General features: G+C 41.0%; 1 non-coding gene across 1 annotated transcript; it reads left to right on the top strand.

Annotated features, from left to right (window-relative positions):
• Positions 1–23,601: 23,601 nt before the first annotated feature.
• Positions 23,602–23,708, top strand: LOC148208207 (small nucleolar RNA R71). Its single transcript, XR_015789139.1, has one exon. It is a non-coding gene; the product is annotated as a small nucleolar RNA R71 (small nucleolar RNA).
• Positions 23,709–24,911: the final 1,203 nt, after the last annotated feature.

Genomic DNA, 24,911 nt, shown 5'->3' with positions numbered 1-24,911 from the left:
CTTCTTCTCCAGCTTTATTAAGAGCTATAAACTTTGATTTCATAGTAGATCGTGCTATACACGTATGTTTTGAAGATTTCCATGACACATCTGCTCCACCTAAGGTAAATATATACCCACTAGTTGACTTAGTTTCCATGCTATCAGAAATCCAGTTAGCATCACTAAATTCTTGCAATACAGATGGATATTTTGTATAATTCAATCAATAATTGCTAGTGTATCTTGTCAATCTTCCTATTGAATAGGCAATATTAAGACTTGTACAATTCATTATGTACATTAAACTATCCATAACTCTAGAGTATTCTAGAAAAGATGCACCTTCATCATTATTCTTCTTCAACTTACAATTTGGATCAAATGGAGTAACTATCGGCTTACTGTAAAAATGACCAAATTTTCTCAACACTTTCTCTATGTAATGAGATTGAGAAAGTATATATCCACTTCGATTTCTCGTTATTTTAATTCAAATGATAACATCAGCAAGACCAAGGTCTTTCATATCAAAGTTGGAATTCAACATCCTTTTAGTGGAATTAACGACACTTCTAGTTGTGTCCATCATCAACATATCATCCACATAATAAACAAACAATGATGCAACCTTGATCTATGGTTTTAACATAGACACATTTGTCACACTCATTTATCTTAAATCCATTAGATAACATAGTGTGATCAAACTTCTCATGCCATTGTTTGGGTGCTTGTTTCAACCCAAAAAGAGACGTGACAAATTTACACATTTTATTTTCAAGTTATTTTACAACAAACCCTTCAGGTTGTTACATATATATTTCTTCATCTAAGTCTCCATTTAAAAATATAGTTATTATATCCATTTGGTGTATTTCCAAATTTCGTAAAGCTGCTATAGCAATTAACATCCTTGTAGATGTAATCCTCGTCACTGGAGAATAGGTAGCAAAGAAATCCAGCACTTCTTTCTGACGATAGCCTTTAGCTACTAAATGGACTTTATAATTATCAATAGTGTCATTAGCCTTTAGCTTTATTTTGAAAATCTGTTTACTCCCAATTGGTTTACTTCCAGGAGGTAAATCAACCAATACCCAGGTATTGTTCTGCAAAATGGATTTTATCTCACTATTGATAGCTTCTCTCCAATAAGGTATATTTGGAGATGATACAGCTTCTATAAAATTTTGAGGCTCTCCTTCTATCATATAATTATGAAATCAAGTTTGAAGGAAGTAGCTTTCTTAGCTCTTTTGCTTCTTCTAGGTTCGATCTCAGTTTCCTGATTGTTTTGACCTTTCAAAGAGCTAGCCTCATGATTTCTTTTGGTACCATTACCGTTCAGTCTTTCTTTTTTAAAATAAAATATATCCTCAAAGAATTCAGCTTCAATAGATTCCATCACAGTATTATGATTAATATCAAGTATTTATGATTTATTTACCAGGAATATATAAGCAGCACTATGCATAGCATAGCCCATAAAGACATAATCAACTATCATATGTCCAAGTTTTGTCCTTTTTGGTAAAGGAACCTGTACCTTTGCCAAACACCCCCATACTTTCAGTATTTTATATGAGGGTAACTTCTTTTTCCACACTTCATAAGGCGACTTATTAGTCTTCTTATATGGAATTTTATTTAAGATAAAATTTGTTATAAGCAAAGCTTCCCCCCACAAATTATGGAGTAAACCTGAACTATTTAACATGCAATTAACCATATTCTTCAAAGATTGGTTCTTTCTTTCAGCTACACCATTTTGCTATAGTGTATAAGGTGTTGTAGTTTGATGGATTATACCATTAACTTGACAAAATTCAGAAAGTGGTGATGATTCGTATTCACCACCTGTAACGCCCCGCGTTACTCAGGTTACTTTACCCTCGAGTCTCCGGGCCTCTTTTCTTAGAAATTTCTTTTTATTTAATTTCATTGTTTCATTTCATTTTATTTTGAGCTGCTAAGGTAATTGTTATGAGTGTTGAAGTGTACTTACGTATCTAATTATTGTGTAACGAGGAAATTGTTTTCTCTAATTATGGTGTCGGGCAGCGGCGTGGTGCGTGGGCGTCGGGCAGCAGCGGTGGTGTGCGGATTCCGGTAGTGGCGGGTCGTGGGTTCTTGCTGCACATAGCGTCGTGGGCATCGTTTTGGTGAGTTTTTACTGCTGAAATAGTCCGGACAGCAGCAGTTTCCGATCTCGGCACCTACCCATAACCATTAGAGGCTCGATTTACACAACCCACATTTATTCGAGTTAGGCCTAAGTTACCCGCACCTAGACAAAGTCGATTTTTGCGGTAATGGACATGGCAAGATCTCTTAGAATGAATTTAGACGGCTGGAAATTTTGTATTAATTATTTCGTTTGTCTATTGTTGATTAGGTGGTGAGTTGACGCAAGATATAGGAGCATATCAGTGAGTAAGTAGCACCAGGGGGCGAGTGCGTGCGTTATTTGGTGTTAATGGAATGGTTTGGTGCTGATTTTTAGTTAGAATAATTTATTTCGTGCATTAGAAAATTGTTAGTCTTAGTTTGGTGAACTCTTAGTGATTGTCGTTGTGTTACGTGTTACTGTTTTCATTGTTAGACATTATCAGAATGCATGATTTCTTATTGTTGGTTGTGATTGGTCAGTTCTGATTATTGTGGTTGGAAGTAGTTAACCCATGACATTTGTAAACATGTCGGAGACGAAATGCATGTGTTGATAGCCTGTTATAGAGTTTTACATTGCTTTGTTGGAAGCTGCTGGGTTAGTGTATTGTTTGGTACGAAGAAAAGCATGCTGATAAAATTGTGCTGCGAATTGAAATGTGGAAGACTTACTTATAGGTTGTCTTTGGAGGATTAGTGGGAATTGTCAAGAGTGATGGTTCGGGTTAGTGGTTCGTTAACCTGTGGGTTGTCTGAATTGAAAATGCATTCTAGTCGCTTGGTTATTCAAAGCTTTGAGTGGATGCCTTGGGAATAAATGGCAAGGCCGAACATCAGGTTTCTATGGAGAAGTATTGGGGGTCTTGGAAATAAATGTCAAGAACCAAAACGCCGGGTAGTCATCGGTACCTTGGGGATAAATGTCAAGGACTGGTGCACAGTTCAAAGCCTTGGGGATAAATGGCAAGGTCGAACACCAAGCTTCTGTAGAGAAGTATTGGGGCCTTGGGAATAAATGTCAAGGGCCAATTCGACTCAAAGAGTTAGACTTGGAGGACTAACGTGGAGTGGTGCTTATGAGTAACAGTTCAAGACATTGGGGATAAATGGCAAGGTTGAACACCAAGCATTGTAGAGGGAGGTCGGTATCTTTGGAATAAAGGTCAAGAGCCGTTAGAAGGGACTTGAATCCCGGAGCGGAAGCGGACCGTTGTTCGTGACATTTGAGAAACAAAATCAATCTGCAAAGAAGGAAAATACAGAGGAAAGCTATTACCTTTGAAGAACTTTTCTTCAACGATTTCCACCCGAACAGCACCACCGAGGCTTCCTTGCTATCCTCTTGGGTTTCGAGAACACGCTTGTGGGAGCGTTTTGTTTTGAATGTCAGGGAGAGTTGAGAGAGATCTTGAGAGAGATTGAACAATGCTTGAGATTTTTTCTCGGCACTGTGCAGAACTTACTACAAAAGGAACAGAGGGAAATATGACGTGGGGTAACTCCCCACGTCATATGCAACTTCCCACTCCCCTGCACTTTTGCACGGAGTGATTTATTATTAATAATAATATAAAATAATATTATTAATTAATAATAATTAATATATATTTAATTAATTAATCTTATTATTTAATATTAATTAATTAATTATTAATCTAATTAATAATCAATTAAATATATATATATATATATTAATTAAATAAATAAATAACACTTAATTATTTATTATCAAAATAGAATCATATTCTAAAGCATTTCTCTCGTATAACCTATAGTTCTAATGTACATCTTATGCACATTATTTTTAACCTATAGTTTTAATATGAATCTTATTCATATTAATTTTATTTGAATCACATTCAAATAATTTCTCTCATAATTTATAGTTTCAATTTTGAATTAACTATATATTATAATGTATCAATATACATATAATCCCTTAAGAAATTGTCTTCAAAAAACTTGATCTTCGTTTTATCCGTTATGAGCTAGCAAGGGGACCTAATGGACCTACAGATCAGAAGCTCCAACGATACGAGATTAATCGGTCAAACTCATTGACCGAGTTAATCAACATTCGTTAACTACGGGTCACTCCACTAAAAACCCGCAGTTGCACTCTCACTGCAGAATGTTTTTGTGTCCATGGATATACGACCATTAATGACGAGTCAATCCTTCACGAGTGCTCGTAACTCAAGTTGGGTCAAATTACCGTTTTACCCCTGAGTTACATCTTACTCCTTAAATACCACTGCTCCTCTAATGAACAACCCGGTTATGGTCCGACCAATAACCGGAAGTCCCTCTCGGCCAATGAGAGGGTGGGGCCCCTTGTTCAAGTCCCGGAGTCAGCATTTAAGGGAACACTCATGTACTCCCCTAAAGTCAGGGAGGAGTGAATTCCATCTTGTGAAGTTATGTTTCCAACTCCCCACTCGGTCTCGTCCCCAAAATGGTAGGAATGTTGAGTCGGCGACTCGGGCCACTCTCACTGTAACGCCCCGATTCCCTCAGGTTAGTTAGTCTCGAATCAGGAGATTTTTCATTTAATTTTAAATTGATTGTTAATTAAATTTATTGATCGATAATTAAATTTATCTTTACTATCGGGCTCTAGACTCCAACTTAAATTAATAATTACCGGACTCAATGTGGTGGGTCTTGTTTTAAGGGGGATGGACTTCTTTCCTCTTGGGTCTGAACGCGTTGGGCCTTCATTGAGGTAAATTGGTTTTTAAAACAAAACAAAAGGAAAAGAAAACCCTAGCCCCAAGCTCCTTTTCTTTCTTCTTCTTTTTCTTCTACCCTAGCCGCTTCGCCCGACTTCTTCTCCGTTCCCAATCCCGCCGCCCCTCCTCTCGTTCTCTGGCAGCTTTTCCGACGCCTCGACGTAGCACCGGTGCTGCTAGCCCACTTCGAACGGGACGACGACCCGTAGCAGCGGCAGACGAAGACACCACGAGCGGCGGCCAACGACCAACCTGTAGCAGCAGCAGCGGTGGCGCTACCCCGACGTTCCGACGGCCTGCAGCAGCGGCGGCGCGCCCCGGCGATCTGCAACGAACCAGCGTGGCCTCCCCCCTCGCGGCGGCGCACGGCGAACGACGGTACAGCAGCGGAACGACGGCAGATTTGTACGTTACAGCGGTGTTTAGGACGTTTGACGGTGACCCACATCCGTTCGAAGCTCGATTTAGGCTACCCACACCTTGGCGAGTTAGATCTAGGTGACCCACATCTATACGAAGTCGGTTTTGGTGGTAATGCGTCATTCGAACCCTTTTAGAGTTAATTTCGAAGAATAAATAGCGTACGTAACGTGTTGTATTTTCTGTTTTGGTGTGCTTAGGGTGAGGTCGACGCAAAACTTAAGAGCACAGTTGTGGGTAAGTAGACAAGGGGCGTGTTCGTGTCTTAATGTATGCTCGATGGTCTCTAACGTGCTGATTTTGTAGAGTTTAATGCTAATTTTGTGATGTCATTGTGCTAAATAATTTTCATGGTGTTAGTCGATATATTTGGAATGGTGTTGGATATTTGTCGATGAAAATGGTGAGTTTTCTGCTTTGATAAACTGTGAGCATTGCTGTGGTAATGTTTGTTGCCTGGATATGCATGTTTTGTTCGGCGTGTTTAGTGAACTATTATCCTTACTAATACTTGTTAAATAATGATGTTGGATATTGAGCATGATTGGGTTATTATTTCATTATTAGGAAGTTGTTAAAGTTGTGAAAGCATGCTGAACCGTAGTTGGGAGTTGGAAGATGTAGGGGTAGTGGTAAAAGAAAGTATATGGTAAGACTTTGGTGAAAGTTGGATTTTTGGAAGGAATGAAAGAGTGGGTGTCAGGGCCTCGGGTATAAATGGTCGGGGGCTGATACGTCACTAGTGGAGTGAAGGAGTGAGTGTCAGGGCCTCGGGTATAAATGGTCGGGGGCTGATACGTCACTAATGGAGTATCGAGGCTTCGGGTATAAATGGTCGAGGGTCGATACGAGGAGTTCTTTGGAGGGAAGACTATTGGGGCTTTGGGTATAAATGGTCAAGGGCCAATAGATGGTGAAGTCATCGGGGCCTCGGGTATAAATGGTCGAGGGCCGATGCAGCAGGGTCGGGGCTCTGGGTATAAATGGTCAGGGGCCGACTCTACTTGGAGAAGATAACTATGGAAGGTTAGGATAGCTGTGATGAGCGTAGAGGTATTTGAGATGTTAGGGGGTCTAAAGGTTGCTTGTTAACATGTTTTCCTAGTTGTGGTTGTCACTAAATTTTATGGAATGTGTTATGTTTGAATGCATAATGTGTTGAGAAGCATGACTATGAATGTTTCATGATATAGTTGAGCATGATGTGTGCATGTGTTGGCGAGGGCTACTTACGGAGTATATTTTATATACTCACCCCCCTCTAAATTGATTGTTTCAGATGAAGGACTCGTGGGCGACCATGGTGATGGGACGAAGGAGACATGACGAGCGGGGACCATAGGCTACTTAGTCACTCTTGCTTAGTTTAAGTTATTGGTTAAGACCTTATGTCATGGTCAATAAACTTTTGTCGTATTTGAATAACTGGGAGGTTCCCCCTTTGTTGTTAGTTCATTTCGAAAATAGGTGACTATCTTAGTTTTATTCCATTGATTGAGTTTTGCCTAGTTTGATTAATAAACTTGCCTCGTGGGGTGGTCCACGAATGTTGTTGAATGCTACTCGGTGAGATTGATTTATCGTTAAATTGGTGAGAATTGGGACTTGATATACATACTTGTTTGCATAAGGGGTTGGCATGCCGTATTTGGGGGTTAAGTTTAAGTAGTTGGGTAGTTAACGTGACCTAGAAGTGTTTGGGAAATTCTGGGTCGTTACACTCACCCATACAGATCAAAGGACGAGCCCTCACGGGCAGGAGTCCATAACTCACTCAGGATTGAGAATGAGTTGCCTGGTCATCCTAAGAAATAGCAACCTATTAGTTAACAGTGTTGCATTTAAAGATTGCCTATTTCGTGTCTGGTCTTATACAAACTCATTGTATAGGATACCCCCACTCGCATGTCTCCACACGAACGACCTGGATCGAGTCGTCTGTAACCTTTACAGAGTGGGCCGTATCCATAGTGTTGCCAGGATAAGGTACCCAGCCTTACCCATATACTATAGACCCTTTAGGTTATTCACGGGACATTATCCATTCATATATCAGGGGTATATCAAATATATACCCAGTATTTATACTGTCCCGATTACATCATAAATAACCTTGGATATTTAGTTTATTAGATTTTGGACAATGAAAAGCTACGATTCAACAACAAAATTTATTGAATAAAACTTTATTAAATAGACATTTGTTTTTAGAAAATACAAACTACGAGTTTAGGCCAACACACCCAACACCGTTACGCCTCGAAAAGTTAGACTTGGAGTACCAACATTGGGTGGGAGTGAGTGTTAGTTCAAGTAGGGACAAAGGCTAGTGGGTCGTGTGGTTGGAGGCTCGGAAGTCTAGGCGTTGGGTTGGTTGTATGGAAATGTTAATGTAACGCCACAGGATGTTATATACCATCATAGGTAATGCTAAATAATCCACCTGTCTAGCCTTAACTCTAAACACAAGATAACCAACTCCCTGGGAAATAATTTAAATAAAATAAAGCTTCGACTCCCACAATTCCACCAAAAAGATCAATTTTATAAACTGTCGAAACTTCGCTCTCCGTAGGCAATTTAAAAAAAAAAAAGACATCTCATATCTGCCTCAGTGGCTAAAATTCTTAAATAAATAAAACAATCGTACACCTAAACTCCAACGACAACAGTGACGCGTTTAACAATAACATCCATAAAAAAAATAAAAGTAGTTCTAAAGAAAACAAAATCGCTCATCGGGTCCACACTTAGCAATAAAATAAATCCCAACGCTACTCGTACCAAACGACCCTTCCCTCTATCCTCACTAACTCGACTAGTGATCCCTCCTCGGTCAAGCCCCCTCCACGTCATCACCACGGTCGACCCTGTTCACACCTGAAAACAAATAAGGATAAAGGGGGGGGGTGAGTACATAAGGTACTCCGTAAGTAGCCCTTCCTAACTAACACAAAAATCATGCTCACAGTCACGACATATAAAATAAAACGATAGCAAGTCAATTAAATAGACAGCGAGAGATAAAAAAAACAATAACTTGACATTTACATACAACAACCATGCGTCGAAACTACCAAGACTACAACCATATGATTCACTAGCCCTTATCCCACACTACTAAACCTGCCTCTACACCCCCCTCTGATACTCCCCGTTTAACTTCTCGAGGCATGACGGCTCTTGACATTTATTCCCAAGATACCGCCCCCCTCCTTTTACAGTACTTGATGTTCGACCTTGCCATTTATTCCCAAGGCCTAGCACCACTACTTCGCAAGCCCCACTCTACTTTAGTCCTTCAAGCCTAACTCCTCGAGTCGCATTGGCCCTTGACATTTATCCCCAAGGCCTCAATACTCCTCTACAGAAATTTGATGTTCGGCCTTGCCATTTATTCCCAAGGCCTGAACTGTGCACCGGTCCTTGCCGTTTATCCCCAAGGTACCGATGACTTCCCAGCGTATTGGTCCTTGACATTTATCCCCAAGACCCCAATACTCATTTACAGAAATTTGACGTTCGGCCTTGTCATTTATTCCGAAGGCAACTACTCAAGGCTTTGAACCTCCAAGCGATTTATATGCATTTTCAGATCGGACCACCCATAGTTTAACGGACTGCCAACCCGTCCCTTCACCCTTCACCCTTCACCACTCCCACTAGCCCTCCCAAGACCACCTACAAGTATATTTCCCACATTCCAATTCACTACACAGTTCACAAGCATGCTTTTCTTTGTAATAAACAAGTCACCACCCAACAGCTCACAACCAAAACAATATAAACTAATTATCAGTTTAACAACGCGAGCATTTCATTTACAACATGTTTGCAAAACGTCATGAGCCAGTTATTTTTTACCACAACAATTCAGAATCTACTAGTCACCTCCAACAGTAAGAATAGAAAGCATGTTTCCTCATAAGTGTTCAATAATAGAAAGGCGGCGACAAAATCACTAGAAGTTCACAAATCAAAACTAACAATCCCTACATGCACAATTAAATTATTTTAACTAAAAATCAGCATCAAAACCATTCCGTTAACGCTAAATAACGCACACACTCGTTAACAACTCTAAGAGGGTTCAAAGGGTCTCATTACCGCAAAACGACTTCGTGTAGGTGTGGGTAAATTAGATCTAGCTTGCAAAGCGGTGGGTAGCGTAAATCGGGCTTCGAACGGATGAAGATAATCGCCGGACACCACCCAAAACACTGTTGTCCACGTTTTTTTACAGCAGCGAAAAACGCCCAAAACGACCTTCAACGGCTTCGATTTGATGTCCGTTACTACAAAACAATTTCGCTTAGGTGTGGGTATTCAAAATTGATTTCGTTTAGGTGTGGGTAATCCAAATCTAACTTCGAACAAGGGTGGGTCAAAGAAAATTATTGGGCTTCCCGGATCCAAGCTATTCGAGTCGTTGGAGTTTGTCGGATCGAGGAAAAACACCGCGAACAGCCACCACGTGCCGCCGCCGCACCTGCTGTTGCCCGAGACCATGCGCCGCCGCCTGCTGCTGCCCGATGCCCGCGCTAGCTGCTGCCCGACGCCGCCTACTATTGCCCGAGCCCGACGCTGCTGCTGCCGTGCTGTTGTCCCGATGCCGCACGTGCTGCTCCAATGCCGCCGCTGTTCGTCGCGTCGCCTGAACGGAGCTCCTCGTCGGAGAAGAAGAATCCGAGTGGGGGGGGGGGTGGCCGGCGGCTTCAACAAGAGAGGGAAAGGGAGGAAGAAGAAGAGGAAAAAGAACAAGGGCTAGGGTTATTTGTTTTAAACTTTTAACTCCTTTGGGCTTGGGTTCTTTACCATTTGTTTAAGGCCCACTTACGCAACCCCTCCTTGTTAAAACAAGCCAATAATATAATTTCGTAATTGGCCCAATGGCCCAAAACAAGTGTCACATAACGGAATCCGTACTAAACCATAATTTGATAAATAACTACACGCGACTAATTCACCTTTAATTCTGTAGCAATACACAATAATTGAGATGCCACACTTAATTAAATAAAGATAACTGATGAATCAAACAAAATAAAATGAAATAAATAAATCTATTTTGTTATAAAAATTTCCCGGAACTCGAGGCAAGCTAACCTGAGTAACGCGGGGCGTTACATACTTCCCCCCTTCAAAAACTTCCGTCCTCGAAAGTTCGTTGCTCGAACAATTCAGGATATTGGGCCCTGATTTCGTCTTCTCTCTCCCAAGTAGCCTCTTCTATTTGGTGGTTCCTCCACAAGACCTTCACCAAGTCAATCACCCGGTTTCGCAGCACCTTGGTCTCTCTCGCTATGATCCCAATGGGTACTTCCCTATAGCACAATGTTTCATCTACCTGCAGTGGTTCGTAATCCAAGACGTGGGAAGGGTCATGGACGTATTTCCTCAACATGGACACGTGGAACACGTTATGCACTGCACTCAACGATGGTGGCAAAGCCAACCGGTAAGCGACCGGGCCGATGCGCTCCAAGATCTCAAAAAGACCAATAAATCTTGGAGTGAGTTTTCCCTTCTTACCAAAACGTAGGACTCCCTTCACCGGTGCCACACGAAGAAAAACGTGGTCACCGACATCAAACTCCAATGCTCTTCGCCTAACATCAGCGTAACTCTTCTATCTGCTTTGGGTCGTCTGCATTCTTGCTCTAATCTTTTGGATGGCGCCATTAGTTTCTTGTACCAATTTTGGTCCCAACAGGACTCTCTCACCGACCTCATCCCAATGCACCGGCGACCTACACTTTCTACCATATAACGCTTCATATGGGGCCATGTCAATGGTCGCCTGATAACTGTTGTTGTATGCAAACTCTGCTAAGTACAGGTGTTTGTCCCAAGAACCACCGAAATCCAATGTGCAAGCCCTCAACATATCTTCCAGAACCTGGTTCAGATGCTCGGTCTGGCCATCGGTCTGGGGGTGGAACGCCGTACTGAAATCGAGTCGTGTCCCCAGTGCTTTATGCAAACTCCGTCAAAACGTTGACGTGAAACGGGAGTCCCGATGTGACACTATGGTCACTGGTATGCCATGGGGTCTAACTATTTCATGCAGATAAAGTTCCGCCCACCTTTCTACTGAATACGTGGCTTTGCCTGATATGAAATGCGCCGACTTTGTTAAGCGATCCACAATCACCCAAATCACTGTGAAACCTTTACCCGTTCTCGACAACCCTGTAATGAAGTCCATGGCTACGTCATCCCACTTCCACACCGGTATACTTAAAGGTTGCAACAGCACGACGGGCCTCTGTCTTGAGGCTTTCACCTGTTGGCACGTCAAACAGCTACTAGCAATACACAATAATCGAGATGCCACACTTAAGTTAAATAAAGATAACTGATGAATCAAACAAAATAAAATGAAATAAATAAATAAATCTATTTTGTTTTAAAAATTTCCCGGAACTCGAGGCAAGCTAACCTGAGTAACGCGGGGCGTTACAGTTAATCTATTATTATTATCCCGTGCTGCCTGTCTGTTTGTTCTGCTATTGTTTTCATTTGATGTGGTTGTGATTACGAGCGTGTTGTGGTGTTAGTTAGGGTGGACTACTTACGGAGTATTTTATGTACTCACCCCCCTACCTTATTTGTTTCAGGTGTGAACAGGGCCGACCGTGGTGATGACGTGGAGGAGGTCTGACTGAGGAGGGATCACAAGCTGTGTTGGTTAGGCTAGGGAATAATGTCGTGCATTGCAGACATCATTAAAAATCTTATTGCTATGAAATAAGAGGGGAATTAGACATTGGGTTAACTCAAAGGACACTTTCGCTTATTGCTTTATGGGTATTTTACTATTTGAATTACTCATGTATTTTGGCTTACGTGACAAAACGATTATTTTCTTTTGATTGGATTCCTGACCACTGAGGCGGGTATTATTTTCTGGATATTCCATTCTTGTGCACCTTCATTTTGTATGTTGCATTAAGATAACATTACATTTTCGTTACCTTAAATAGGAGGGTTCAGTAAGCGTTATAGGGCCGTTACTTCGTTAAACGTATCAGAAATTCGGGTCTTTACAGTTGGTATCAGAGCCGAAACGTTCCTGTAGATTGACCTAGTAACTAGGGTACTTAGGAGCAGTGATCCCGATCGGCCTCCTTGTCATCACCAGGTACGCCTCATGCTTGCTCTTGTGAACTTTTACTTTCCCCCATGAATTGCCTTTGCGTTTAATTCTTTTCTCATCAGTTAAAGTTGCTGCTCAGTTTCATTAGGCCTAGGGCGGTCACTGAGTATACTAGCTAGAATGTAGTTGACCTTGCTCTTATGTGGGAGTTTCGACTGCCAATCTACTGTTGGTCTTTTCGTAGAGTAACGTGCTAACGTCGTGCTTGATTGTTGTGCTCTTTCATCCAGGCAATGCCACCCCGTCGTAGTATGAAGCTGCGTGCAGACGTCAACCCAGCTCCCGGAGGTGAGAATGTAGCGGACCCACCACCCCCTCCTGCTGGTGATCAGGCAGGGGTAGTTCCTCCAATTCCTCCAGCAGCAGCTCAGGAGCGGGTAAATCCCCCAGTTCGCCCGGCAGTTCCCCAGGGAAACCCACAGTTGGCGTTGCTTGTGGAGGCATTGTGACTGAATGTTTTATGCTGAACGCACGCACTAAGCGTGGTAACAATTATATAGATGCAAGCGCACACCTGTCAGAGTAATATAAAATGGATGGAGTATCCAAGTATCGATCCTCAAGGACTTCTAAATAATTTCCAAACTCTGAAGTTTTAAAGAATAGTGAATGTTGAAATGAGTGATTCTTGTAAAATGGGAAGTGGTCACAAATAATGGTTTTGGATTTGGGATTTGGACTTATAATAATAAAACCTAGCCCGAATTACTTCAAGTTAGCCAACAAAGAATCAAGGACATGCTAAGGATAATATGCATTTCACTTTAGGAACCAACGACTACGCTTTTCACTTGACTTATGTCTAAGCAAGTTCAAAGTCCTAAGACATTCCCTAATATGTCTATTACGAGAGATATCTTAGTTTTAGGATGGAAATAGTCGCAACCTCGGGTTAAGGTCCTATGTCTAGGCTACTTAAGCGGAACCCTTATGTCTAAGGCGCTCCTCTCCTCGGTTTAACCACTCAACAATGCAAATAAGCAACCTTTTCAGTATTGACTTGTTAAGACTTACAGTGGCCTTCTCTAAATCCTAACTTTTTGGGAAAACATGTTGAGCAATGAATGGAAAGCAAAAACACTACTTCTTAGCAACCCTTTTTAGACATAAAAGGCTAACTATCCATAACCGGGCTAGAGACGGGAATTTAGAAAGACATATTGAAGAAAATACAGCAAGTAAAATGGTTGAATGTGGAATGCATGTGTGAAAAACGAAAGTTAACTAACGGAGAGTTTTTATCGGGATTGAGAGCTTCGCCCTTCTCTTTCAAGCAAGGGAGAGTGTCACGTGCTCTTTCCTCCAAAAACACAACTCTCTTAACTAAAAATAAAGTAAAGGCAAAGAGAAGATAAGCAAAGTGCTAGATTTTTATATATTTGAATAAGTAGAAAATAACTAAGTACAAATGGAAACAAAACAAAGCTCAATAAAAGAATGTAAAGTACTCGGGATTTAAAAACCAAAAGCAACTAATGAAAGCAACTCAAAAGTACTTAGAAAGCAACAAAGAAAAACTAAAAATGATCAAGAGAAGGAAGCAAGGCTTGATGAATTTGGTGGAGAAGTTGCTGGAATTTATAGCTGTGCAGAATTGGTTAGGTAGGTCCTAAAACGATGGTGAATCACCCATTTCCAACTCCTTTGACTGACCAAATCGTGCTCAAACTGATAGTGGAACACTTCTTCTACACGTATGCATCGGTTGGAACCACCAAAACGCATTGGAAGACGCGTTTCATTAAGGGCAAAGTTGGAAGAAAACCTGTTTTTCTGCAGGCATCCCAGGCGCCTGGCGCCTCCCATGTAACTATTTCGTCTTTTTGCTTCTTTTGATTAATTTGCACTCCCAAATGGTCCTAAAATGTCATAAATACAATATAAGCCATCGACAAACCATAGTATATGAATTTTGCATGAATTGGAACTCAAACGATCGAGAAAAATCCGAAACAAAGCTGAAACATAGTAAAAACAGCATCTAAAACCTTCTTTTTACGCATGTAAACAAGCGTAATCACACCCCCAAACTTAACTTTTTGCTTGTCCTCAAGCAAAACTTAGCAACTTTAATCAGCTTTCTAACACATGGACAAGGAAAAGCAAAAGCAACCGAGATGTTCAATCATAAATTGTCTCAAGGAAAAGATGTCAAAGCCTACCATTCTATTGCCTTTGTAAACTTAGTCACTATAAACCAAGTTTGAAATGATAAAAACTTTTTCTTTCAAAATCTTTTTTCTCTTTCAAAAACAGAAAACGTTTTCAAATACCCCTAAGGAATCTGCACACTCCCTCCTTACACTAAGACTTTTACATCTGACAGACCGGCTACTAGCCCCTGAGGTTTTCACACACTAACATCGGTTTCAACCACAGCTACTCGTAGAAAGACTCTGAACTAACAGCTAGGTCATAAAACGACGACAATGAGAAACACGAAGTCACTTATCACCATCTTTACTGCTATTTTCAAAGTCAACACCCAACCTAAAACTAAATGGGTGTCTACAGTAGGACTCGGGAATCATAAATACATTTTCTTTAACTCTCATTGTTCTTACCGCTCTTTTCTTTCTAACACAAGTCTTTTCCCCACTCTTATTTTCTCTCAACAAGACTCTTTTTACTCTTTTGCAACTTTTTTTTTTTCTTTCTTTCTTTCGTTTTTTTTTCTTTTTTTCTCTTTTTTTTTTTAGCTAAGTGCTTTTTCAACATTTTCTTTCTTTCCAACCGACTCTTTTTCAAAAGAAAATAGCATGATTTTTTAAATATAAATAACACCTTATCTTTCTGAAACAACGACTGACACAACGACTGTCCCCCCCAAACTTAAGAGAGACAGTGTCCTCACTGGGAAAAGACGTTTGCATCGGATGAAAAAAAGGCTTAACAGTAAAAAGGACAAGGACTTCCTATATAGGGGCAAAGAAAAAGCTTAAAGTCTGTAAAGATCAAAAAGACATAAAAGAAAATGAGTTTATCACATAAACAAAGGAAATAGCTCAAAGCTTAGTCAGGCATAGAACAGAAAACTCAACAATCTCTTATAATCATCATCGACATGAAATCACATGCACAGCACAGATGCTTCAAAATAGGCATGTGAAAAGCTAAACTAAGGTTAAGTGAAGGCATACTTTAAGTGATCAGAAGATAAACGATACTAATTTATTCATGCTTCAACTGAGCTCGAAACATAATCAATACAAAAAAAACATGCGTAGTAATGCTAGAATATGCAAACTACGTCATTAACCAAAAGAAGAAAACACAAAAAATAGCAAAGAAGGAACCTCCCCTTCATGAAGTCGGAGGTTGTGGACTAGGATCAGTGTCAGTGCTGGGAGATGGATGACCAAGGATAGCAGCTAGCGCTGGAGGCCAAGAAGGTAAAACCGCAAAATCCAATGAAGCCCTTAAGTTGTAGATATGTTGCACGACTTCTCGAACCTGATCTCGCAGCTGGTGGTTCTCCTCTCGAAGACGACGGATCTCCGATGTAGGAGACATCCCAGTACCTTCCCTTCTTTGTAACGCATGGGCGATAATACGCCGAATATTCTTCTCTTCCACAATTGGGGCATCTCTCTTAATTTGATCCTCAGGGAGCTGTACACCTTGTCGCAAGCATAAAGAAGTGACCAAACGTGGGTGATAAAGCTTACCACGTGTCCGGTGGGCACACTCATGGATACTGGTATTGATCAATTCTCCATAATTCACATCTATGCCCTTTAGCATGGCATAAACCAGCAATGCCCTATCCTGAGTGACATGCTCATCATGCTCCGTTGGCAGAATTCTGTTTTTGACTATGTATAACCATCTTGCAGCAGCTAGGGAAACATCCTCGGGTTTTAGTCGTACCTTGCCATGAGTAGTCAAATCCCAAGTGGCAGAGGGCTTCCCAACACATTCTAGAGCCTCATCAAGCTGTTCCAGAGTCGGAGTCACTAACATCTTATTGCCCACAGCATCTCTGATATTCTCAATGTTGAAGGTGTAGTTGATCTGAGTGGCATCAAACCGTATTTCCTTCCCGCGCACTATGGCTATATGTGACTGGGGATGGACAGCAGCATAGAACTCTCTGACTAACTCCAAAGCCTCACATTGTATGGGCTGAATGAGTGGTCTCCATTCTTTGTCTCTAGCGGTCTCCCTCCAATCATCAGGCACATCTCCTAGAGTGAGATCGAATCCCAATTCTGTCATAATCTTACGGGATTTCATTAATGAAGTTCGAGTGGCTAAATTTTCCGCGTTCCATTTCGTCTCGACCTCCTCTCCCTCAGACAAGTCCAGTTCAATTGTATCAACTGGCCCAGGTGCCACTACCTTCTTCTTAGCTTCAGCTGCTTTAGCTTTCGCAGCTCTCGTTTTAGGTTCATTCACGGGCACTGTTGGCTTCTTAGCCTGAACGGCACGTCGTTTTGAACTCTTTTTCTCCCGCCTCTTGTATTGAAACATTTCCCTTATCGTCTGCGTGTCCTCAGGATCTTCTTCGCTGGTAGGTTCTTGAGTACTATTCTCCCCAACCTTGGATCTACCTGTATCACACCCAAGCGGGTTAACTGTATTAGAAGGAATAGTGTGAGCATCCCTTACCCCTGGTAGAGTGGCCATCGGTGTGACATACTCATCCATTGCCACTGGAGTAGATCCAGTTGCCCCAGTAGGCAACTCTTGGTGACTACAAAATGCTCCTTCTGTAGGTGTATCCAATGGGGAAGGTTCCTGAGTATCTGTTCTCACCACTTCGTCCTCAGTATCCTCTGTTTCTGGCATATTTGAACAATGTCCTCGTGAAACCAGTAGAAAATCATCATTACCATCTTCCGGTGTAATAATCAATGGAGATGAATAAAACTGCTCCTCGTCCCTGTTCTCCATAGATGAATCCTTAGGCGTCAGACGCCTACTACTCCCATCTTCCTCAATTTCTGGGTCTATCATCACCTCCTTGCCCTTCCTCTTTTGCCCTATCGAAACCCCGGGCTCTAGCCTATGGCTATGGCTCTTCTCTTGCTCTCCTCCATGCTCATCTCCTGCATCCATTGGCATATTGGTTGGGGTTGGCATCCTAGGAGGCTCTAAGGGTTTTAGTTGTCCCATGTTGAAGGTACTCGATATGTTAGGGTGCAATTGGGGTGCTTGAGGTCCTCTTTCTAGGAATGGAAGTTGAGCTGGTGGGGGAACCCTAGGTGAAAGCATCCCATAATTGGTTGGAGGTACCCAATGACCCATTCCATAATAAGGTGGAAGGCTAGGAAATAGAGTAGATGGGTTTGACATTCCATAAGGATGAACACTAGCTGGAATTTGCATTTGGGACAAGGGAAAATGATATGAAGGAACCGGGTTAAACATAAACGGTTGGTACATACCCGGATTGATCATTGGAGGAAGTTGTTGAGGATTTTCAGCCCTAAACTCACTGTTTTGAGGTATATTAAAGGTGGGTAGTTGCTGAAAATTAACATAACCATGTGGGCTCATTATAGGATGTTGTGTAGGAGCTTGGGATGGAGGACATTCAAATGTTTGAAGCGGGTTTCCTCCCCTAACAGCAGCTAGCCTAGAATCTGAACCCATGTGGTGTTGGAAGTTCTCCAATGGTGGAAAAGGAATGCTTGTGGCATTTGGAGCTTGAGTGGAAGAGGTAGGAAGTGAAGTATGTTGAGAAGAAGAAGCCATAGATGTAAGCAAATGCTGGAAATTTCTTCTTCTCTTTGGTGGCTGAAAATCGAAAACAAGGGTGATGAAGGGAGTGGGTTTTTTTTTCGAAAAAACAAGGGGAAGAAGAGAGTTGTGTGGGTTTTGGTGGAGTTGTAAAGCTTAGGCAATGGGTCTATTTAAAGCTTTCCCCAAACTAAATCCTAAATGGAAAGGGATTGACATTTAAGTTCAACCAAGTTTTCCTAAACCTAAAAGGAAAAGAAAACAAATTTGAATACAAAATAGGATTAGGGAAACAAAATTTGAGTTTGAAGAGAAGTTCTTAAAGCTAAATCATAGAGGATTAATGTTTGACCCAAAATAAAGCCCATGCTATCGAAAATTAAAACCCAAACCGTGAAGGAAAACGAAACTCGAACTGCTGGGAAACAGGGCAGGCGCCAGGCGCCTGCGTGATTTATTTTCGCAAAGGGCAGGCGCCAGGCGCCTGCGTAAAATTTTTTCAATGTTTTTTTTTTTTTCATTCTTTCTTTTTGTTTTTCAACATTTTCCACAAACATTCTTAATAAGCAAAACTTTTTATAATTAGACAAAAAGAATGTAAGATACAAAAATTTCCTTCCTTTACTTTTGTTCTTTCCAAACGGATAAGAAGGAAAAACATTTTTCGCAAAAATTTATTGACCTGAAAGTTGAATAGAGGTTTTTCCTCTATCCACTGGTTCTCCAAAATACGGCTTAAGTCTCTGCCCATTTACTTTAAAAACATTTCCCTTAGAGTCAACTAGATCCACTGCCCCATATGGGTAGACTTTAAAAATTTGAAAGGGACCAGACCATCTAGACTTAAGTTTTCCAGGGAAAAGTTTCAACCTAGAGTTGAATAACAGAACCAGATCACCTTCTTGAAGATTGTTCGGCCGAAGACGCCTATCATGCCACTGTTTAGTTTTTTCCTTAAACAACTTAGCATTCTCATAAGAAAAGTGCCCGTGTTCTTCTAATTCCAACAATTGTAACTTCCTCGCTTCACCTGCAGCCAACAAATCAAAATTTAATTTCTTAGTAGCCCAAAATGCTTTATATTCTAGCTCAAGAGGCAAATGACATGCTTTTCCAAAAACTAGCCTATAGGGGGACATGCCGAGGGGAGTCTTAAATGCTGTCCTATATGCCCAAAGTGAATCATCAAGCTTAAAAGACCAATCCCTACGGTTAAGATTTACAGTTTTTTCTAAAATGTTTTTTATCTCCCTATTAGATATTTCGGCTAACCCATTCGACTGAGGATGATATGCTGTTGCAACCCTATGACGCACATTGTATTTAGTCAGCAACTTTTGCATAGACCTATTCACAAAATGAGCCCCCCCATCGCTTATCAGACAACGCGGGGTTCCATAACGCGTAAAAATGTGCTTTTGCAGAAAACGAATGACAACTTTGGAATCATTGGTAGCAGTTGCAATGGCTTCTATCCATTTCGAAACATAATCTACTGCTAACAATATATAAAGCTTACCATTAGAAGATGGAAATGGACCCATAAAATCTATACCCCACACATCAAATATTTCAATCTCCAGGATCGGGGTTTGAGGCATTTCGTGGCGTTTAGATATATTACCTGTCCGTTGGCATTTGTCACAAACCTGGGCAAACTTATGTGCATCTTTGAACAGAGTGGGCCAAAAGAACCCACTTTGCAAAACTTTGGCTGCGGTTTTGTGTCCTGCAAAATGTCCTCCATATGGAGACATATGACAAGCGTCTAATATCGCCTCGTGCTCTTCTTCTGCGACACACCTGCGTAAGATATTGTCAGGTCCTAACTTATATAAAAAAGGCTCATCCCAACGATAACATCGAACTTCATTTAGAAATTTCTTTACCTGTTGCTTGTTGAACTCATAAGGAACTATTCGACTTACCAAATAATTTGCTATATCGGCATACCACGGAACTGAATCAACTCGCAAGAGTTGCTCGTCAATAAACTGTTCACGTATAACAGTTTCATCATCACAGAGCGGGGATTCCAATCTAGACAGGTGATCAGCAACTTGGTTTTCAGTACCCTTCCTGTCCCTAACTTCAATATCAAACTCTTGAAGTAACAAAATCCACCGTATCAAACGTGGTTTAGCATCTTTTTTAGCAAATAAATATTTTAAAGCAGAATGGTCAGTAAAAACAATGACTTTTGTGCCTATCAAGTAAGACCTAAACTTATCAAAGGCGAACACAACTGCTAACAGTTCCTTTTCAGTAGTAGTGTAATTGAGTTGTGCACCGGTCAGAGTCTTACTAGCATAATACACAGGATGCAAGATCTTGTTTTTACGTTGTCCTAACATAGCTCCTATTGCATAATCACTAGCATCACACATGAGCTCAAAAGGTAAATCCCAATTAGGTTCGATAATTATAGGAGCTGAACTTAGAGCAACTTTCAACATTTCAAATGATTTTAAACAGTCATCATCAAAAACAAATGGTCTATCATGTTCTAACAATTGACACAAGGGTTTAGAAATTTTAGCAAAGTCTTTTATAAAGCGGCGGTAAAATCCCCCATGCCCTAAAAAACTTCTAATCCCTTTGACATTTGTAGGAGGAGGTAGCTTTGAAATGATGTCTATCTTAGCGTGGTCTACCTCTATTCCTTGCTTGGAAATTTTGTGACCCAAAACAATACCCTCTTGTACCATGAAATGACACTTCTCCCAATTTAGGACTAGGTTTGTTTGTTCACATCTTTCCAATACTCTCTCCAAATTAACTAAACATGCGTCGAAAGAATTTCCAAAAACAGAAAAGTCATCCATAAAAACTTCTAAAATATTTTCTACCATGTCAGAGAAGATGGCCATCATACACCTCTGAAAAGTCGCGGGTGCATTGCATAGTCCAAAGGGCATTCGCCTAAAAGCGAACGTACCATACGGACACGTAAATGTTGTCTTCTCTTGGTCTTCTGGAGCAATAGTAATTTGATTATAACCCGAATATCCATCTAAAAAACAATAGAAATCCTTACCTGCCAGACGGTCGAGCATCTGGTCAATAAACGGGAGAGGAAAATGGTCTTTCTTTGTTACCTTGTTGAGTTTGCGATAATCAATGCAAACTCTCCACCCGCTCACAGTTCGGGTTGAGATGAGCTCATTCTCCTCGTTGGCCACCACGGTTATACCCCCTTTCTTTGGTACACACTGTACTGGGCTTACCCAGCTGCTGTCGGATATTGGGTATATAACACCGGCGTCAAGCCATTTAAGAATTTCTTTCCTTACAACCTCTTTCATCTTCGGGTTCAACCGCCTTTGACTCTCAATAGAGTTCTTAGCATCTTCTTCCAATAGAATTTTGTGCATGCAAAAGGCCGGGCTTATCCCTCGGATATCTGCTATCGTCCATCCAATGGCCTTTTTGTGCTTCTCCAAAATCTGCAATAAAGAATATTCATTAGTAGGTGATAAATTGGAAGCTATAATAACTGGTAAAGTGTCGTTATCCCCTAGATACGCATATTTCAAATGCGACGGCAATGGCTTCTGCTCCAACGTGGGTGGTTCCACTATGGACGGAAGTAACGACTTGCATTCTTCTTTTTGTATTTTTTCAATAGGATTAGCCACATCTTCTGGTCCTTCTGCTATCTTATCAAGCTCTTCTTCAATCTCTGTAACTAACGAGTCATAAAACTCATCAAACATAATAGGATTCAAGCTATTTATAGCAGAGCACTCTTCAAAGTCTCCTGGTAATTTCATGGCATCTAGAACGTTAAATTTAACTTCTTCATTATTTACCCTCATTGTAATTTCTCCCTTCCTCACATTAAAAACTGTATCCCCAGTGGCTAGAAATGGTCTTCCCAAAATAATGGGAACGTCTAAGTCTGCCTCGCAATCTAGAATGATAAAGTCCGCAGGGAAAATGAATTTGTCCACCTGGACTAAAACATCTTCTATCTTTCCCTCAGGTCTTATGATAGATCTATCTGCTAGTTGGAGGGTAACCGTAGTAGGTCTAGCTTCTCCTATGCCTAAAGATTTGAAAACTGATAATGGCATAAGATTAATGCTAGCGCCTAGATCACATAATGCCCTACCTAAGTTTTTTCCTCCTATGGAACATGGAATGGTAAAACTGCCAGGATCATTACATTTCATGGGTAGCGGGCTGCCTACAGCTTCACTACTACATTTTGTCATGGCTACCAGTTCATGCTCTCCTATTTTTTTCTTCCTAGAAACTATATCTTTCAAAAACTTAGCATAATTTGGCATCTGTTCTAGAGCATCTACTAATGGTATATTTATATGCAATTGTTTTAAAATATCTAAAAATTTTCTAAACTGGGAATCATTATTTTTCTTAACTAATCTTTGTGGAAACGGGGGAGTAGGAGTAAAAGAAGGCTGTACCTGTGGAGGAACACTCGGGGTGTCCTCATTACCTTTTCTAATATTCTCTTTTTCTGGTGTTGTTGGATTTTCTGGTATCTTTACAATTGGTTCAGTGGACGGAATCTGTACATCTGTTGTTGGCATTGTTGGTCCATCATATGCCAGTCCACTCCTGAGGGTGACAGCTTTGCACTGTTCTTTCCCTTCTCGTTTTGGTAATTCAGTATGGCCTGGAAAAGAACCTTGTGGTCTATTCTTCAATTCATTGGCGAGCTGTCCCAATTGGGTCTCGAAATTCCTCATTGATGCCGCTTGGGATTGTATCACTGCGTCGGTTCGGGCCATGTACTCCTTCATCATATTCTCAAGATTTGAGTTGTTATTTTGAACTGGTGGAGTCTGTGTTCTCTGATTGTACTACTGTTGCGGTGGTGGGATGTATTGCTGTGTAGGTGGAACATAGGGCTGCTTGTTCTGTTGGCTCTGCCCTTGATTAAAACCGCTCGAACCTCCTTGTCCTCCCCATGAGAAATTAGGGTGGTGCCTCCAACCTGGGTTGTAGGTGTTCGAATATGGGTTAAAGTTCCTATTGTTCCCATGTCCTACATAAAAAACAGAAGCAGGGTTATGTGGACAATTATCATAAATATGGTTTTCACTGCAGAATGAACAAATGAGATCATTGACTTGGCAAACAGGGGCAGGAGTGCAATAATCCGACTGCACAGGTTGTATCGGCGTGGCTAATGGATTTTTTATTCCCAATGCCATCTCTTTCAGCCTCTGGTTCATTGTAACCATCTCTTTTTGCATCGAGGTCGCAATGTCCAGAGCCAAAACTCCAGCTGGATCTTGCTTCTTTGGTGCTGCCCTAGATCTTTGCGAACACCATAGTTCGTTATGTGAAGCTAAGTCATTTAGGATGTCAACTATCTCGTTGAATGTCTTCTTTGTAAAGGCTCCGTTGGCAGCATTGTTTAGCATCATCTTAGTAGGATGATCTAAACCTCTAAAGAAATGTTCTATCTGGATGCATGCCGGCAAGCCATGGTTCGGACATTTCCTGATTAGTTCTTTAAATCTCTCCCACGCCTCGTGAACAGGTTCACGATCATATTGTCTAAAGGAGATGATCTCCTCTCTGATATCAGCGTGGCGAGTAGGTGGGAAGAATTTTGTTAAGAACTTCTCCACTAACGACCCCCATGTGGTGATGGATCCCGGTGGAAATGCATTGAGCCATGCTCTAGCTTGGTCCTTCAAAGAAAATGGAAAAAGTGTTAGTCTCAGAGCATCGTCTGTTATACCAGGTAATCGAAATGCATTTGCAATTTGAATGAATGATTTCAGATGATCATGTGGATCCTCATGTTCCTGCCCTCCAAAATGTCCAATTGTCTGCAACATTTGGAACATCATTGGTTTAAGCTCAAAGTTTGCGTGGGCTGGAATAGGGTTGACTATCCCTGAATCAAAGTTCTGAAAAGCCGTGGCGGCATATTCTCGCATTGCCACGTCTCTGTTGTCCGCCATCTGGATATGGTTGAATTCATCATTTCTTGCATGATCCCTCATATTACCGTTAACAGCAGGTGGATCAACCGGATCACGAGGTGGAATATCTGCCATCGATGTGCTCGTACTCTCTACCTCACTTTCAGGACTGATTTCACCTTCTCTCTCTTTTTGCTTTTCTAGTTGTTTTCGAAGTCTTTGCTCCTTTCGAGTTTTTCGAAGGGTCCGCTCAATCTCAGGGTCAAGGGGTAGAAGAAAAGATCTTGTGCTCATGCACTTTAACTTACCCTTGTGAGATAAACGACCAAAAATATAGAACAAAAACGGTGGATGGAAATTACACCCAACAACAATTCACAAAAATAAAAACTAAAAGAATTTGAAAATAATTTTAAAACCAAAGTCCCCGGCAACGGCGCCAAAAACTTGACTGGGTGTTTTATGCTGAACGCACGCACTAAGCGTGGTAACAATTATATAGATGCAAGCGCACACCTGTCAGAGTAATATAAAATGGATGGAGTATCCAAGTATCGATCCTCAAGGACTTCTAAATAATTTCCAAACTCTGAAGTTTTAAAGAATAGTGAATGTTGAAATGAGTGATTCTTGTAAAATGGGAAGTGGTCACAAATAATGGTTTTGGATTTGGGATTTGGACTTATAATAATAAAACCTAGCCCGAATTACTTCAAGTTAGCCAACAAAGAATCAAGGACATGCTAAGGATAATATGCATTTCACTTGACTTATGTCTAAGCAAGTTCAAAGTCCTAAGACATTCCCTAATATGTCTATTACGAGAGATATCTTAGTTTTAGGATCGAAATAGTCGCA

Source organism: Momordica charantia (assembly GCF_013281855.1).
Source record: "Momordica charantia cultivar OHB3-1 chromosome 11 unlocalized genomic scaffold, Mcharantia_2.0 BLBB01000011.1, whole genome shotgun sequence".
Classification (NCBI taxonomy): domain Eukaryota; kingdom Viridiplantae; phylum Streptophyta; class Magnoliopsida; order Cucurbitales; family Cucurbitaceae; genus Momordica; species Momordica charantia.
This window is presented reverse-complemented; position numbering and strand designations above follow the sequence as displayed.